Source organism: Aulostomus chinensis, chromosome 4, assembly GCF_037954235.1.
Source record: "Aulostomus chinensis isolate RoL2024-O1b breed Wild chromosome 4, RoL_Achi_v1.0, whole genome shotgun sequence".
NCBI lineage: Eukaryota > Metazoa > Chordata > Actinopteri > Syngnathiformes > Aulostomidae > Aulostomus > Aulostomus chinensis.
The window spans coordinates 26,800,422-26,816,346 of NC_141323.1; the positions used below are offsets into that span (position 1 = coordinate 26,800,422).

The 15,925-nt window shown below is 42.6% G+C and overlaps 1 non-coding gene across 1 annotated transcript; it reads right to left on the reverse strand.

The window, feature by feature from the left end:
• Positions 1–15,337: 15,337 nt before the first annotated feature.
• Positions 15,338–15,456, reverse strand: LOC147264665 (5S ribosomal RNA). The gene has a single exon (XR_015113410.1). It is a non-coding gene; the product is annotated as a 5S ribosomal RNA (ribosomal RNA).
• Between the last annotated feature and the right edge of the window lie 469 nt (positions 15,457–15,925).

The following is a 15,925-nucleotide window of genomic DNA, read 5'->3' on the forward strand; positions in this document are numbered from 1 at the left end:
GAACTTCATCCAGTACCATGTTGTTAAACACTGGAACACCAGCACAGCACCTGAACAGGGACTTGAACCCTGGACCCTCACATTAAAGTCTGATGCTCTACCGTCTGAGCTACTCAGGGTCTTCCTACAGCATTTAGACAGGAAAAGAAACACCTGTGAAGGTCAAACTGCTGCTTTCTTGACTTGTTCAATCCTCCATGTTCAAGTCCACCATGCTTTTGATTGGCTCTGATTCTCTGTGGCAAAATCCAACAAGAGGCTCCAAAAATGTCTTGAATGTCATAAGAATGCACAGGACAAGATGTTAGTTTCCTTCATGTCTGCAGTTCCTCCACTGGAAAGTAAAGTCAATGCTGTTCCTCTGCTGAAACCTGGGATCGGACCAGGGACCTTTAGATCTTCAGTCTAATGCTCTCCCAACTGAGCTTTTCCAGCTCTGAGGGAGGGCCCTGCTTCTCTCATTTTATAATCTCTTCCACTCTCACTAGAACTTAGAGAGGATTTGAGCTTCTGAAGTCATGACACATTGAACAGTTCGACAGGACCATTTTTGATGAATGTCTGAATCAAACAAGCCTTTTTTGTTTGTCTTCTTCCCAGTTGCCTCAACATTGTGTGAGCCAATAATTCCACATCTGTACCAGACACACCTCTGGTTGGTGGGTTTTATGGATCTTTCTGTTCTAACAGTGTCTTTTATCTTAAATATGCCACTTTCACATGAAAACATCAGTAACAGGACAATATCAAAACTATTATTGCTGCTGTTGCTGTTGTTGGTTGTTTGTCTGTCTTCCATCCCCCTGTCCCCCTGTCTTTCTCTCTGCTTGTCTTTCACCCTCATCTTGTTCCCCATCTTTTTGTCATTCTCTCCCTCATTTCTCTCTGTCTTTTGTCTTTTCTTCTCTATATTTTTCTTCTGCTGCTCCAGGATCAGCAGTGGTCCAGAACCATTATGAAGCCTGATCATGAATGTGAGCAAAGCTCTTGGAACAGGCCTGCTGCCACCACAACTAAGATCCTGCAGGTCACTAGAAACTCCAGTGTCCAGCTGACAAGTGGACTTTCCTCTGATCTGTGGTGGTGCTGAGTTTAGCAAACATCTCCAACAAGAAGATGAAGGAGGCCATCAACTCCTCCAAGCTCAACATCTATACTGGCTTTACTGGGAGATCAGGAGGTCAAAGCAGATCTTCACCCTCCACCTCAGATGGTTTCTACTCACAGAGATGAGGGACCAGTTCAAACCAGCTACCTGGAGCTCCCTTAAGCCATTGTCCCCATCAGCTAACATCTGGATCTGGACCTGCACCGGTGCTGATTTGTGTCTTGAGTCCCCAGAGTTTGTTGAACCAGAGAAGCTTCAACTGGTGACGGTTGTACAACCAAGTGTGAAGGTGAGCCTGCATTGTCTGATCTGGAGCTAACAGGAGAATTAGCAAGTGCTCTGACTGTTCTAGAGTTGCTGCTTAGTTGAATTTGAATTTATTTGTTGAAATGTTCCAGTTTCTATGAGGTCAGGGAAGATTGGTGTGGATCTAAAGGTCCCTGGTTGGATCCCAGGACATTGTTTTGGCTCATTTGAACATTTTCAAACCCTCGTTGCTCAGATTTTACATGAATTTGATCATGACTTTTGGACAAATGTTTTGTTTATTAATTGAATAATCACTTCAGTTATGAATTTAGTGAGTCACCCAGACTTGGTCAATAACAAAAATAAGTCTGGTTATTATTCAGTTTCCAGTCAGTAGGGACACACACACACGCACACACACACACACACACACACACACACACACACACACACACACACACACACACACACACACACACACACACACACAGCCTGTCTTTGGTATAAAATGGTCTGTCACGTTCACGTTGGAAGATTTCTCTGACTCCATTGTGAATAAAGAGATTCTTCATCTGACACCTGAGTCTTGATCCACTGATTCCTCTGATCCACCTCTTTCTGCTCCAACAAGGCTGACATGGATGAGGTGGGTCCATGTCATCCAATCAGTAGGTTTCTCTTCTCAATTAATTTTCTTCATCCCAGTTTAGATTGATTCTTCTCAGCCTAATGAAGGAGCATCTGATCAGGTGTTTGACTGCTTGTTGGTTGTAATTCCATAGATTTTAATCTCAGATGTTATAGAATTAATAAGAACATCTTAAAGACCTTTGTCCAACACTTGAAACTCACCTGTCTGTGGAGACCCAACTGGCCTTTGGTAGTGAGGTGGTGGATGCATGTGAATGAAATGAGGCATGTGTTGCTGTGAGGAGCCACTAGAGGGAGACACCTGTCGGTCCTCCCAGCTGACAATGAGGCTTCACAGCTGCATTTGAAGCTGTCCTTTATGAGTCACAACTGTCTTGAGCTCAGGAGCCAAACTCACCGAAAAAATATGCAAGTGGCTTTGGACAAAAGCGTCTGCTCAATGAAATTGTAGGATTGTAGAATTCTATAAATGTATAATATAATTGTAGAAATGCTCTCTATCCATCCCCAACGTCTGTGCCAGGGTCTCTGGCCAGTGGTCAATGGCTCATATCACCTGCCCAGGATGGATCAAGCTTGCTTGTCTTTGTAATTCTGCACTTATTAGAGACCTGGAAACAAAGGAATGCTGAGAAAGAGAAAATAGGACCTCACACAAATGGGCTTGTGACACAATTTTAAAGAATTGTGTAAATGTGAATCTTTTACAAATGTGTGTGTGAATGTGGTTGTTGTGGCCGAGTGGTGAAGGCGATGGACTAGAAATCCATTGGGGTCTCCCTGCTCAGGTTGGAGTCCTGCCAACAACGTTAAAGTGTTGATGTTCTGGAGGAGACAACATCTGATCTTTGTTAGATCCACGAGTCAAAGGTTTTCTTTAAAGTGCTGCAGCAGCTGAGAATGAGGGAGAGATAGAATTACAAACCATCTTCGTGAGGACATTTTGAAAAATTATGACATTTTGCCACAGTTATTATTGACTTGGAACACTGCAAAAATATCCCCTCTCCAAAAACCCTCCTCTTCAACTTTGTACCCAAGTTGTCTCCTCATCAGGCACCACAGTGTCCAGGATGTTCAGTCAAAAAGTCATTAATGATTTTAAAAATGTCCATCAAACACAAAATAAGGCTTCAAATAGGTAAAATCACCATCTGTAGACTGGACCAATATGCTGATGTTATCCTTTGATTAGTTTAGGATCAGTCAGAGATCAAAGACTGAAGCAGGAGATCAATGCTCAGAACCCAGAGATCAAAGACAGAATTCAGACATCAGAGACAGAATTCAGACATCAAACACATACCTGATGGAGGCTCCACCCCCCCCCCCCCAGACAGTTTCCATGTAAGTCGTAAGTTTTATTTTTAAAGCGCCAAATCACAACAAGTGTTATCTTCTTTTTATTCTTTTTATTAAAGATTGAAGCTCCATACAAGACAGTTTGTAGACAAGAACATCACAGCCTGGGAAGCTTTCACTTCTTTTGATGGACAGCTTTGATTTCAGGTTCTACCTCTGTAAAATTGAAAGTAAAGTAAATGAAGCACCTGTGAAGGTAAAACTGATGATGTCATGACTTGTTCAGTCCTCCAACATTAAAGTCCAACAAGCTTTTGATTGTCTCTGATTCTCTGTGGCAAAATCCAACAAGAGGAAACAGAAAATCTTGAGGTTGTCTCACTTTTTTTTTTTAAGAAACTCTGCATAGGACAGTGATAGGATGATTGTTTCCTTGGATGAAAAAGTCTGGTACTCTCATCTTCTTAAACATTTACTTGTTCAATCAGGACAAGAGAATCTGAGCTTGGATGTCATTTTGTAGTAAAAGGTGAATTAAACTTGTAAACATCAGCTGGTGTTCACTCTGATGATGTATCGATGGTCTGTATTCTGTCTTCTGTAGCACGATGCTGCTGGGAAGAAGCCTGATTATGTCAGAGTTGTGTTCAGTGGCTCCTGCTGGGTCCATTTCTGACAAATAGGCTCCAAAGAGTTCAGGTGTTTAAAAGCTCAGGGCTGCTGTCAGCAGACGAGGTGGCCGAGTGGTTAAGGTGATGGACTGCTAATCCATTGTGCTCTGCACGCATGGGTTGGAATCCCATCCTCGTCGTGAGCGACTCTGGTTTCTACTCCTACATTATGGAATTACTGTGAGGCTTTTAACTGACACAGATACCAGTTGACTCAACTTCCCTTTCACAACCTGACCAAAACAACTCTGACACCCAGAGCTCACATGTGTCAATCACCTCTGTAGAAGGTCCCGCCCCCACAGAGCCATAAATCCTCCCATCAGTGAAGAAAACTGAAGATGCCTCTTTGATGAGAGCTGAAGCATCTTCAAAAAACCTGAAACAGTCCACTTGGTATGTTTAAATAATTCTACAATTTCTTTAAGCTTTTGTCCAAAGCCATGTACATGTATCACATGTATATAATATATATGTGATACTCTTTCATCTACTCATGAACCAAAAATGCAGTCTAATACCAGTAAATTTGTGCAGAAAAATGTCATTTGTGCTCCTTCTTTTATTTATTTGTTTATTTAGTATTTTTTAATGTATTTTCTTTCAATTCACATTTTGTCCATTAACTTCATAATCACTCTTCACAGTCGCCATCTCATCACATGACTAAAGTTTGGGTTCTGTATTGGTGGTAAAATATCCTTCCATGCCCCTCACTAGTTTGCACACAGAAAAGCATATTTTACTGGTTTCAAATCTCTTAGCATGTTCTCTCTCTTAAACCAGCTGTGGCAGCTTTCATTGTGTGATTGATTTTAAAATATAAATATGGAACAGAATCATTGGAATAAGATGTCAGGACATTTGAAGGAATGTAAATCTCCTGTTGAAATGTTGCAGTGTGCAGCTGAGGCTCTCTGGCAGTGGCACAAGGAGCCACAATGGCAGAACCTGGACCCTCCTGGAGGAGAACCAAAGGTGAGGGCCTTCTTGGCTCCAGATTGATGGAAATCAAGTGTCTGAGGCTTTTAGCAGCAATGAAGTTGATCTGGTTGGGCACTGGTATTTTTTCTTTCTGCAGCTCAGGAGTGATTCAGGAGAAGAGTTTCAGAACAGCCAAGGTTGGGACTGGAATTTTCAAATTTCCCCTGTAACCAGACAAACTTGGGAGGGAAAACCTCCAATCATAGCCACTCAGATGCAGCAGCAGAAAGAAGCTGTCATCTACCCTGACAGTCAGAGCATCAAGTCAAGTAAACATCAACCATCTTGTAGTTCCAAACCTTCACCTGTCAGATTCAGCTACTTCTTATTGTGGGACTTTAAATTTGAACACAATGGAATTTTGGACAAGGAGTTTTCCTTCAAGTCCAAACATCATCGTCCAGCCTCCAACCAGAGGTCCATCAGTTATCATGGGAGCCACATGTGGAGTCTGGATTCTTTTCTAGAATGTGACGGCAATGACAGTCCTGCCAAGTGACATCACTGACATGAATGGATGACTTCAGTCACATGACTGGATGATTTGAAAATTTTGTTGTTGGCCTCTTGACCTTTTTTAAATCAGTAGTTGACCACAGGTAGCTTAGCCAACTGTTAACTAATTAACTTTCAGTCCAGACAAAGAATGTGGGTTGACAGTTATTCATACACAGTCTTTGGTTTCAGATGCAGCCTCAACTGAGACTTCTGGTTCAGAGGATGGGTTTGTTTGCTGTCAGGTTGCCACCTTTTAGAAATGAAAATCAGGGACGCCCACCACGGCTCCTGGGGGCCATGACCACCAGGGGCCTGACTCCCATGAGGTGGGTGCCCACAGCAGTGGTGTGTTTTATTTTGTAGGTGTTTTTAGTCAAGGGGTGATCAAGAAAGCAATTCCTCCTACTTAAAGCTTGAAATGCTTTATCACCAATAAACACATTCTTTATTGTTCAACACTGAACTGCACAATTAACTTTTAAAATACAAACTCAATAAATGGAGAACTTTATGTGACTTAAGTTCATAACACATCAGCAGGTTTCCCTCCCTTCTTTTTCCAAGTCTCCTTCTTGTTCCTCCTTGCAGCTCTGGGGAACTCTTGGTCTCTCAAAGCCCTGTTGGAAAACTCTGAACAGGACTGCTCAAAGTTGAGAGTGATCACTCCTTTGAGCTCCATGGAGCTCCTGTTCCTGCAGTCACTCCATTTCTGCTTTTCATTTTGTGTTTGTATTAAAGTTCTATTGCTGAAAAAAAAGAGACTTTTTTGCCTTTTTCTTGAGGTAAATATATGAGGGTCGAAATTGACCCATAACACCATGGATGTTACAATAGTTAATAATATTAAAATGAAGAATAAATCAAACCAATCATGTCAGAGATGTGTTCTAACACCCCTCAGTAATGGTCAGGAAACACAACAACCTTTTGTTTATTTCTATGATTTTCTTGAGGTTCATTTGATAATTTTTTAAACTGAAATCGAGGGTTTACTGACTAAAAATATTCAAATCAATATTTCCATGGATAAGGAAGCCTAACAAGGAAACCAAGAGATGGAAACAACTTGGATGATAGAAAATTGTTTTTAGTTTATTTTACAGCTGATTGAAGACGTGGGTCAAAACCGACCTGTTAACATAAGAGATGGGAACAGAAAGCTAACACAAGAGGAAGGTTGAAGCTATGAAAAAGGAGTTTGATAAAAATCTTGAACTGACAGTAGAAATATCCTTTTGTGTGTTTACCTTTGTTGACAGAAGTCACTTTAGCTTGGCAGTGAAAAGAATCTCTGCTAGCTTGACAAATAAGTGCACAAACTGGGTTCAAGCTGGACTTTGGACACTGGTATCTGCAACAACTCCCATCAACTCCTAATCTAGCATCTCTGCTGTGGCTCAAACTATTTTACAGAACATTTGACAGACCTGTGGAGCAGTGAGGACAGACATGAGTTGATTCACATGATCCACTGAAGCATCATTTTACCCTGCCACTGAGGACACCAACATGAGCTGGAGTTGGGAATCTTGAACTGAACCTGGTATCACAGCGACACCTACTGCTGCAAAATGGAACAGCAACATTGAACCCAAGTACAGGATTGGAGGGAGACTGATGGTCGCTGTTTGGGTTTTTGAAGAACAAGGAGGGCGTTGGTTCAAGCTGGATTCTCAGAGACTGTTTCCCCAACCTCTACATTGGCATCTACACTGTCATCCAGTCAGGTGACTGAAGTCATCCAGTCAGGTGACTGAAGTCATCCAGTCAGGTGACTGAAGTCATCCATTTATGTCAGTGATGTCACTTGGCAGGACTGTCATTGCCTTCACATTCTAGAAAAGAACCCAGACTCCACATTTCCTCCTATCTATTATTGTGTCCCACCCTCCTGGTCCTTACTCTGAATTCTCAGAGTTTATATCCAGTTCAGTCCTCAAAACAGATGAAGTCATGAGTGTAGATAAATTTCCTTTTCTCCACTGATTATATGTCAAGGTTTGTGTGTGGGGGTGGAGCCTATCCCAGCAGCCTTCGGACAAGAGGCGCGGTTCATCCTGGACATGTCACCAGTCCATCACAGGGCCAACACATACAGGCAGACAACCATTCACACTCACAGCCACACCTACGGTCAATTTAGAGTATCAATCAGCCTCGTCCCCTCTTGATGTCTTTGGACTGTGGGAGGAAGCTGGAGTACCAGAGAGAACCCACACAGACACAGGGAGAACATGCAGACTCCACACAGCTGGGGCTCGAATCTGGAACCTTCTTGCTGTGAGGCCACAGTGCTGACCACTGCACCATTGTGTCCCCTGAAAATGCCACCAGATCGTTTGGATTGTCTATAAAATCAAGTACACATGAACATGAAGAGGTTTTCACAGGGCTGGTGGTGCAATGGATAGCATGACTGACTACTGTCAGAAGATTCTAGGTTCAACTCCTGGCTCGCTCACTTAAAATTTTATACTGAGAAGCTTTCACACCTGAAGTGTGAACCACTGCTAAAAGTCCCTGAAATCCTCCAAGGTTTCCTCCTTGTCTGCTGTAAACATGAACACATGCATGGATCCTGCTACCTCTCACATGTTAAGCTGGCACTTGACAGTGACAGCAGGAGAACAAAAAATCCCAGTATGTCATCAACATTTCCTGGAAACTAAATGACAGAAGCCAGTGGTGGCTGGTGAAAAAAATTCTTGGTGGGGCTGGTGTGCCAAAAACATTTCCGTGCCTAGTCTAGTATAATCATTCAAAAAGAGCAGCCGGACAATTATTAAATGTTTTAAAATAGTATTTACTTTCCTTCTTAAAATCGACAGTTTCAAAGACAAAAAAAAACAACAACAATTTACAACTACAGTAAATTTTATGCGATCAAATATTATACAATGATATTAACTTTACAGAAGGTGATTTGAGTTTAATCTATACGATACAAATCAACAATGTGTGTGTTAGTCTCTCTCTCTCTGTCTCTCTCTTTGTTCATCTGTGTCTGTCTCTGTCTCCTTCTCTGTGTCTCCGTCTTTGTGTCCTTTTCTCTGTGTGTCTCTATCTCTGTTTGTCTGTCTCTTAGTGTGTGTGTCTCTCTCTGTCTCTCTCTCTTAGTGTCCGTCTCTCTTTCTCTCTTCGTCTACCTGTCTCTCTCCCTCTGTCTCTCTGTCTATTTGTTTCAGTCTTTCTGGGTGTGTGTTTGAATTCAGCAGTTATTTGTACAGGAACTTTGCTCGTCTCTCTTTCTGGGAGGCAAATTTCTCAATGACCCTGGTGTTGAAACCAGGAATGTTTCGTGTCAGTTTTTTCTCAATGGAGAGCATAGCCAGAGCGTTGAGCCAATCTTGTGCCATGGTATTTGTAAGAAAAGTTTTTATCCTCTTCAAAGTGGAGAAGCACCTCTCAGATTCTGACGTTGTCATTGGTGTGGTGATGAGGATGTTGAGCAGACTTACAGATTCAGTGAACGTGTCTTGAAGGTTATTTTCCATCAAAACCTGATAGAGAGCCAGTGCACCACTGCAACTCTGAAACTCTTCGTTCCCGTAGATCAGAGACAGCTCTGTTTGAAGTCTGGCCTTGTCCAATGAGGGATAGGCTTCCACTGTGGTTTTCAGTGCTGAATCTGGGAACTTTCGGCTGTGCTGTGGGAACAGGTCTCCTTGCAGGAGTGTGGCGCTGACAAGATGCTTGGTGAAACTAAATCTCTCCTTGGCATGGCTCACAATGGTGTCACATACCTATGCAATGATATAATTATACAAAATAGGAATTATTGCATCTTCACTTGTCTTCATACATTGACCTGATGAGCTAGCCTATATTATGTAATAAACATACTGTAATGATTCATATCATCATAAAACAATATACATTTAAGTCTGGACCACTGTATCATATGGCCAACATCTTATTTTGATTTTATTTAATAATGTGATTCAAATCACACTAAGAAGCAAGTTCTTACCTCCAGTGCCAAATGGTGCAGTGTGTCTTCTCCCAAGGTTCTGCGTCTCTTTGCGGGTGGCTCCTGAGCAGGTCCCCTGAACTCCTCATCCTCAGCCAGAGTAGGCACATCCTCCCTGACCCAACACATAAGCTTCATGAGTAAGTTCTAAAAACTGGTTAGGGATACATTAACAAAACCAAAGGTGGATGTCATTACTGTCAGTTATATTATACAGATAAATCAATGCTTTAAATAAGATGATATATAAGCATTTAAGTCTACATATACAGAGAAATTTAGGTTAGACTACAAATTAATTAATTTAGCATACCTGATAGCCTGCATGTGGTCAATGAATGTCTGGGTGACTCCTGCCATGTAGACAGCATCAATGTTTCTCTTCTGCAGCTGGTTGTAAAGGATGTCCACATGTGGCATGATTTTGTGGAACAGGGCCAGTAAAAAACAAAAAGTTTCATCTTCCAGCATTCTCACATAGCCACCAGCTTCTCTCTTTGTCTGGCTATCAAACCCTTCACTGTTCGGATAGCCTGAAAGCAATTCACCAGATCCTTCTTGTGCTCATAAACTGTGTTAACACGACTGTTGAAGTTCCAACGTGTTGATGATGCACTTGGAAGTCGGTGCGCAACCATCTCATCAAGCACTGCAGTTCTCTTGCTTGACTTAGAGAAAAAAGAAGCAAATCCCCCCATGTCAGAAAAAAAGTGACTGATCTGAGGGATGTGGGAGGTTGCTTGCTGCAGTATCAGGTTTAACTGATGGGCATAGCAGTGAACATAGTGAGCGTTTGGATAGATGTCTTGTACCTTTCGCTGCACTCCTCCTTTGGCACCCCTCATCACAGCTGCCCCATCACAGGCCTGGGCAATCAGCTTCTTTTCTTGTCCCTCAGAAAGGATGCTGTGCAGCCTCTCCAATAAGGCACTGGCTATTGCATCCGCACAGGTGTTGGGCAGTTTCAAAAATTCAAAGAACCGCTCTTGAATATTGTGGCGGTCGTCAATGTATCTCAGAACTAAGACTAACTGACACTGTGTTGAAACGTCAGTAGTTTCATCAGCCTGGATCGCTAAAAAGTCTGCCGATTTAACTTCATCCAGGATCTGTTCTCTCAAAACTGCCAGCATACAGTCCAGGAGCTTGTTCTGTACTGTCTTCGAGGTGCCTTTAAAAACGGTTGCATTTTCAAGGTGCTCCCTCAAGTCCCGATCAATGGATGCCATCAAGTCAACTGGACCTCTGAATATTCCAGCGTTGTCAGAGGTATCACTTTCGTCATGTCCCCGCAGAGCCAGTTCAAAAGCACCACAGAATTTAACAGTTAATTATCTTAGATAAGATGTTACGGTTCTTATCTACCTCATCATTGTGCTTCCTTACAGCGATGCGGTGACTGTCATCGAGCTGCGTTGCTATGCTAATCTTCCCAAGAACCGCTAGCTTCACGCAGTTTTCCATGTGAATTTTCGCTCTTTCGTGTTTCTTAATCCGCTCGGAGAGGTGCTTTAGGTCAGTGATTCCTGTCTGTGTCCATGCTGAATCACACCGGTCACTCCTGAAAGGGATGCAGGGGAAGCAAAAAAGTGCGTTGGCTGCTCCACAACCCGTCAGCCACGGCTTGCGCTGAAACCAGCTCCGGCAAAAAGTCCTGTTGTAGGATTTAGCCTTTTCCTTGGACTGTTGCTGGATGTTGATTTCAGGCTTGTCCGGTCCCAGCTCCTTAACGCGGATTTTTTCCGCCATGGTCCTCCTCGCAAAAGGGAAATTTAAAAGGGATCTCACCGAATTCGGTGGAAACTGCTGCTCTTGAACTTCGATAGTTGTTGTCGCCATTTTCTCTCTCACTCACTTCTCGCGGTATTTTTTTTCGTAGGGCATCGGAAATCTGGGAATCTCACTACGCAAAAAGAATATCGCGGGCTCCTCAGCTAGCTTTAGCAATCCAAACCTTCACGCATTTTACGTTGGCGTAGGGGCGACTTTTCCAGCGCCCCTACGCCGTTAAATTTGGCGATGTTGATTGGCCAATTATTCATTATTTTTCCCTAGCAACCATACAGTCTATCAGAGTAAATTCACTATTAATTGAATGAGTCAGTTGGCGTAAATGTTGTTTAAATGACCCATATTGCATGTAGGCACACACAATTAAGTAAGGCTGACATTGACGCTAAAAATTGTAAACATATGCACATATATATGTATAAATACATGTAGAGATTTTCCTCTCCACATCTGGTGGGGCGGCGCCCCAGCGCCCCCTATGAGCCAGCCGCTACTGGTGGATAATAAAAAACTTTCTCATTCAAGTTGAAACCTGCAAGAGGCAGCAGACAAGGTCAAATTAATTTGACACATCAAACTAAACAACAATAGGGGGCATACTGCCCTCTACTGACTAAAGCTGATAATGCTACCATGAACTATCAGGAAAGAAAAGCACAAATTAAACAAAATAATACAGGACATTCACCCCCCCCCCCAAAAAGAAAAAATATATTAAAATAAATGTCCACAAATAGTGAAGTTTCATCAAACCTTGTGTCTGTATGTTGTGATAGTATTTTATACACAAAATGAGAGTAAACTCACCTCCATGTTTGATGCAGTACAGAAAAAGAACATAGTTCCCTTTATTCTCCTGCCATTAAAGTTCATAAACTAGCAAGAATGTCAGGTAGCATTAGCATTAACTTCAGCTAAAGTCTACCAGCTTCAGGTACCTTTAACAATCGCCTTACTCGCTACTTAAGGCTTTATCGTCCATGGTTGTCTTCCGCTTATTCCTTACTATTAAGGGTCGCGGGGGGGCTGGAGACTATCCCAGCATCAACGGGCGAGAGGCGGGGTTCACCCTGGACAGTTCGACAGTCCATCGCAGGGCCAACATACAGCAATTGCTTGCAGTGTACAAGTCCCAAGACTTTCATAAAATTCATCACTGGATTCAGGACGACCCCTGCTGCTCGGCCCCGGTGGGCGGGAGGAGGCTCAGGCCCAAACAACGCTGACTGCAGCTTTAATTTAATCCGAGGTTTATGTAATACTCCGATAAATCAGTGGTATTTATTTCATGATTTTCATAGGAATAAGTTAAGAAGAAAATGCCAGTTCATGGTTAAGCTAAAATTTACATAAATTAGTATTTGTTATGAAGAAGATATTAAAATGTATAAAATTTGTTTAAAATTAGTAACTTAAAAAAAAATCATTTCATGGGGTGTGAATGTCTTTCAGAAATGTTAAAGTAATTCTATTACGTTAGGTTACGTGCGTGAGTTCATGACCTTTAGTGTTTACACTTCCGGGAGAAACGCGCGCGAGGAAGAAGGAGCATGTGTAATGGCGTAACGTTATCGGAGTTTCGAGACTGTGTGTCGTCGGAGAGGAGTTTTTATCGGTAACGGACTGTGAACTGTAATTGACCGACGTGATCGGAGTGCGTGAGTCGGATTCTCCGCCACCGATTGTGTTTTGAGCACCAGGCAAGTCCAGTTACAGAAGCTAGCGGGAGCTAGGCTAACGCTGTCCACGCTGAAGGGAGACGCCGCTGCAAGGACGGGACAGGAGCTTCGGATAGTCGCCTCGGGAGAGAGTCGTTAACGGAGGACGCGTCACTGCTGCCGACGGAGTCGGAGGACGGGTCGTGGTTGCCGACGGAGCCGGAGGATGTGCCGCTGCTGCCGAGTCACGGAGGTCTGTTGCTGCGGGCTGCTGCGAGCGGGACGGTTGCTGCCACAACGAGCGAGGGATTCATCGGCTGCGGTCCGGTATTGTTGACTTCACCGACACACGGGGGGATCTGGTAAAGGTTTCCATCATGAGCTCCAACTAAAGCGGGCCAACGAAAGTAAACAAGAGTGCACTCGAAATAAAATTAGACAGTTGAAAGAGAGACAAAAACAATATACCCCGGGGTTCTTCTTTTTATTTTCTATAGTCTTGTTTATTCAAGGTTTGAATGTGTTTTTCTGCAAGCCTTTAATACATTTTCTAAACTGAAATCTTGTGTTGTTTCATTGAATTTGTGTGTTGTTACTGAAGCTTTACAGCAGAGTTTAAAGGTCAAGTGTTCTCCCCATAGCTTCCAGTTGAATATTTTAGAGTGAGAATCATACATTGCCTTAGATTGATATGAATTATTCCAGATGGGACTTTTACCATACAAGATATTTGAAATGAGTTAAAGTGTTCCCTGTAAGCCTAAGGTGGGTTTTAATATTGGAGCCGGTGGTAAAAGGGTTACATTTAGAAATCTAAACCCCTGCTACCATGAGCACACATGGAAATAAAGACTCAACTGACCGCTCGGTCTACTTCAGCTAGCACAGTGAACAATACTGTTGTTTACTTGCTAGCTGATAAGTGAGAAGCTGATGTTTGCAATAACATTGAAATAAACTAAAAATAGAGTCAGTAGCTCAAATCCTATCACCACCAAAGGAGCCACGTCTTTAACACTTCAATCTCATAGCGACTCCTCAGGATTTCTTCTTCTCTCCATTGCATTTTGTAGGAGGCTCCTGCCGGTCCACACTGCCTTCCCCCTAACAGATTCAGCTACTGAGACTAAAGTTCGTTAGTGAGCTCAATGCATAAAAGTGACTTAATATTTGTTGAAAACTAAATAGGTGTGAAGCTGTAACCTCACATGAACACTCGAAGTCTAGATTTCAGCTTCATGTGAAGAAATCAGCATAAAATCCTTGTGTTGGTGTTTAAACCTGGACTACCAGAACCAGGCTAAGAGGTTTTTGTCTGTTAGCTGTGAAGCAAACTCAAACATGAAGGCTTTGAGGGTTTGTTCTCAACACAAAGAAAGATTCAATGCTCAAACTGCCAACTCTGTAAAAAAAAAAATATTTTTTTTTTACAAATTTCAGTTTATTTCTTCATGAAGATCTTAATGAGGCAATCAGCACCAGAGCACTAAAGTTAAAATTAGTAACACCGTCACTAACGATGGATTTATTTGACCCAATGTAGTTTTCCTGATCAAATATAGTTTTCATCAAAATATATTATTTTTTTTATAATTAATTATTTCCCAATATGCAACGTCACATAAATGAAAAAATGGAGGACCCTATAAAATGACCTGACGTCAGTGTTCAAGGGTGAAGTCATTTTTGGAATGAAGAAGAGTTCATCCAGCTTTTTTTGCCTCGTGTCTCTGAACCAGCTCATTTGTTGTGTCCACGCAGAGAGAGAGAGAGGATAAATGTGATCGTGGAGAAGTCCTTTTGTTCTTCAACTTGTCCAACTTGATGGTGAGTCTCCTTTTATCAAGGATTACTGAATGCTTGTGTTATTTATGGCATTGTTAACACTTTATAAACCCTTCATTCAGAGCTGTAAAGAACCTTTAACCTCATATCCCAGACATCAAAGTGGGCCACTAACTGGTGAGATGAAGCTATGCTATGCTGCTACATTCTGAAGAGGTAAAGTAGCAGGTTCTGAGAGTGATGGCTAACCTGGATGTGTTCATCTCCTACTTTAATATCAGCGTCCCAACTTGGAGCTCTGACCACCTCCAGCTTTTTGTTCCTGTTTGTTTTGCTAAGCTATGTTTTGCTAAGCTATGCCCCTGACTCTGACACACATGGGCTCTATATCCATTTCACTCACTTTAAAACCTCAGAAAAAAAGTGATGTGCAAAAGCCTCACGGTCTTTTCACACGCCAAATAGCTGTCCAGTCAATACAAAGAAAAGAATGTTGATGTCATCTAGAGAAAAGTACTGCATCTGCCATCTGTCTACTTCAAATTACACACTGCATGACATTCCATTCCACAGCTGCGGAGGGCACTTCAAGAAAAGGTGTGTGAGGGAAGCTCGCTCATGCTGGTCCCCAAAGACTCAAAGCTGCCCTTTCCTCACAAAGAAACAAAAAAGCTTACAGCACCTGGTATTCCCAGGCAGTCTCCCATCCAAGTACTAACCAGGCCCGACCCTGCTTAGCTTCTGAGATCAGATGAGATCGGGCGTGTTCAGAGTGGTATGGCCGTAAGCCCTTAAAGCTGACACACATGGGCTCTATATCCATTTCACTCACTTTACAACCTCAGAAAAAAAGTGATGCAGAACAGCCTCAGGGTCTTTTCAAGCACCAAATGGGTGTCCTGTCTATAAAAGAAAAGAATGTTGATGTCATCTAGAGAAAAGTACTGAATCTGCCATCTGTCTACTTCAAATTACACACTGCATGAAATTCCATTCCAAAGCTGCGGAGGGCGCTTCAAAAAAAGGTGTGTGAGGGAAGCTCGCTCATGCTGGTCCCCAAAGACTCAAAGCTGCCCTTTCCTCACGAAGAAACAAAAAAGCTTACAGCACCTGGTATTCCCAAGTGGTCTCCCATCCAAGTACTAACCAGGCACAACCCTGCTTAGCTTCCGAGACCAGACGAGATCGGGCGTGTGTTTTTTTAGGGCCTGAGCCAGAAGGTACTTCTGGCGAAGACCCTATTATGTTTGCTCGGCAG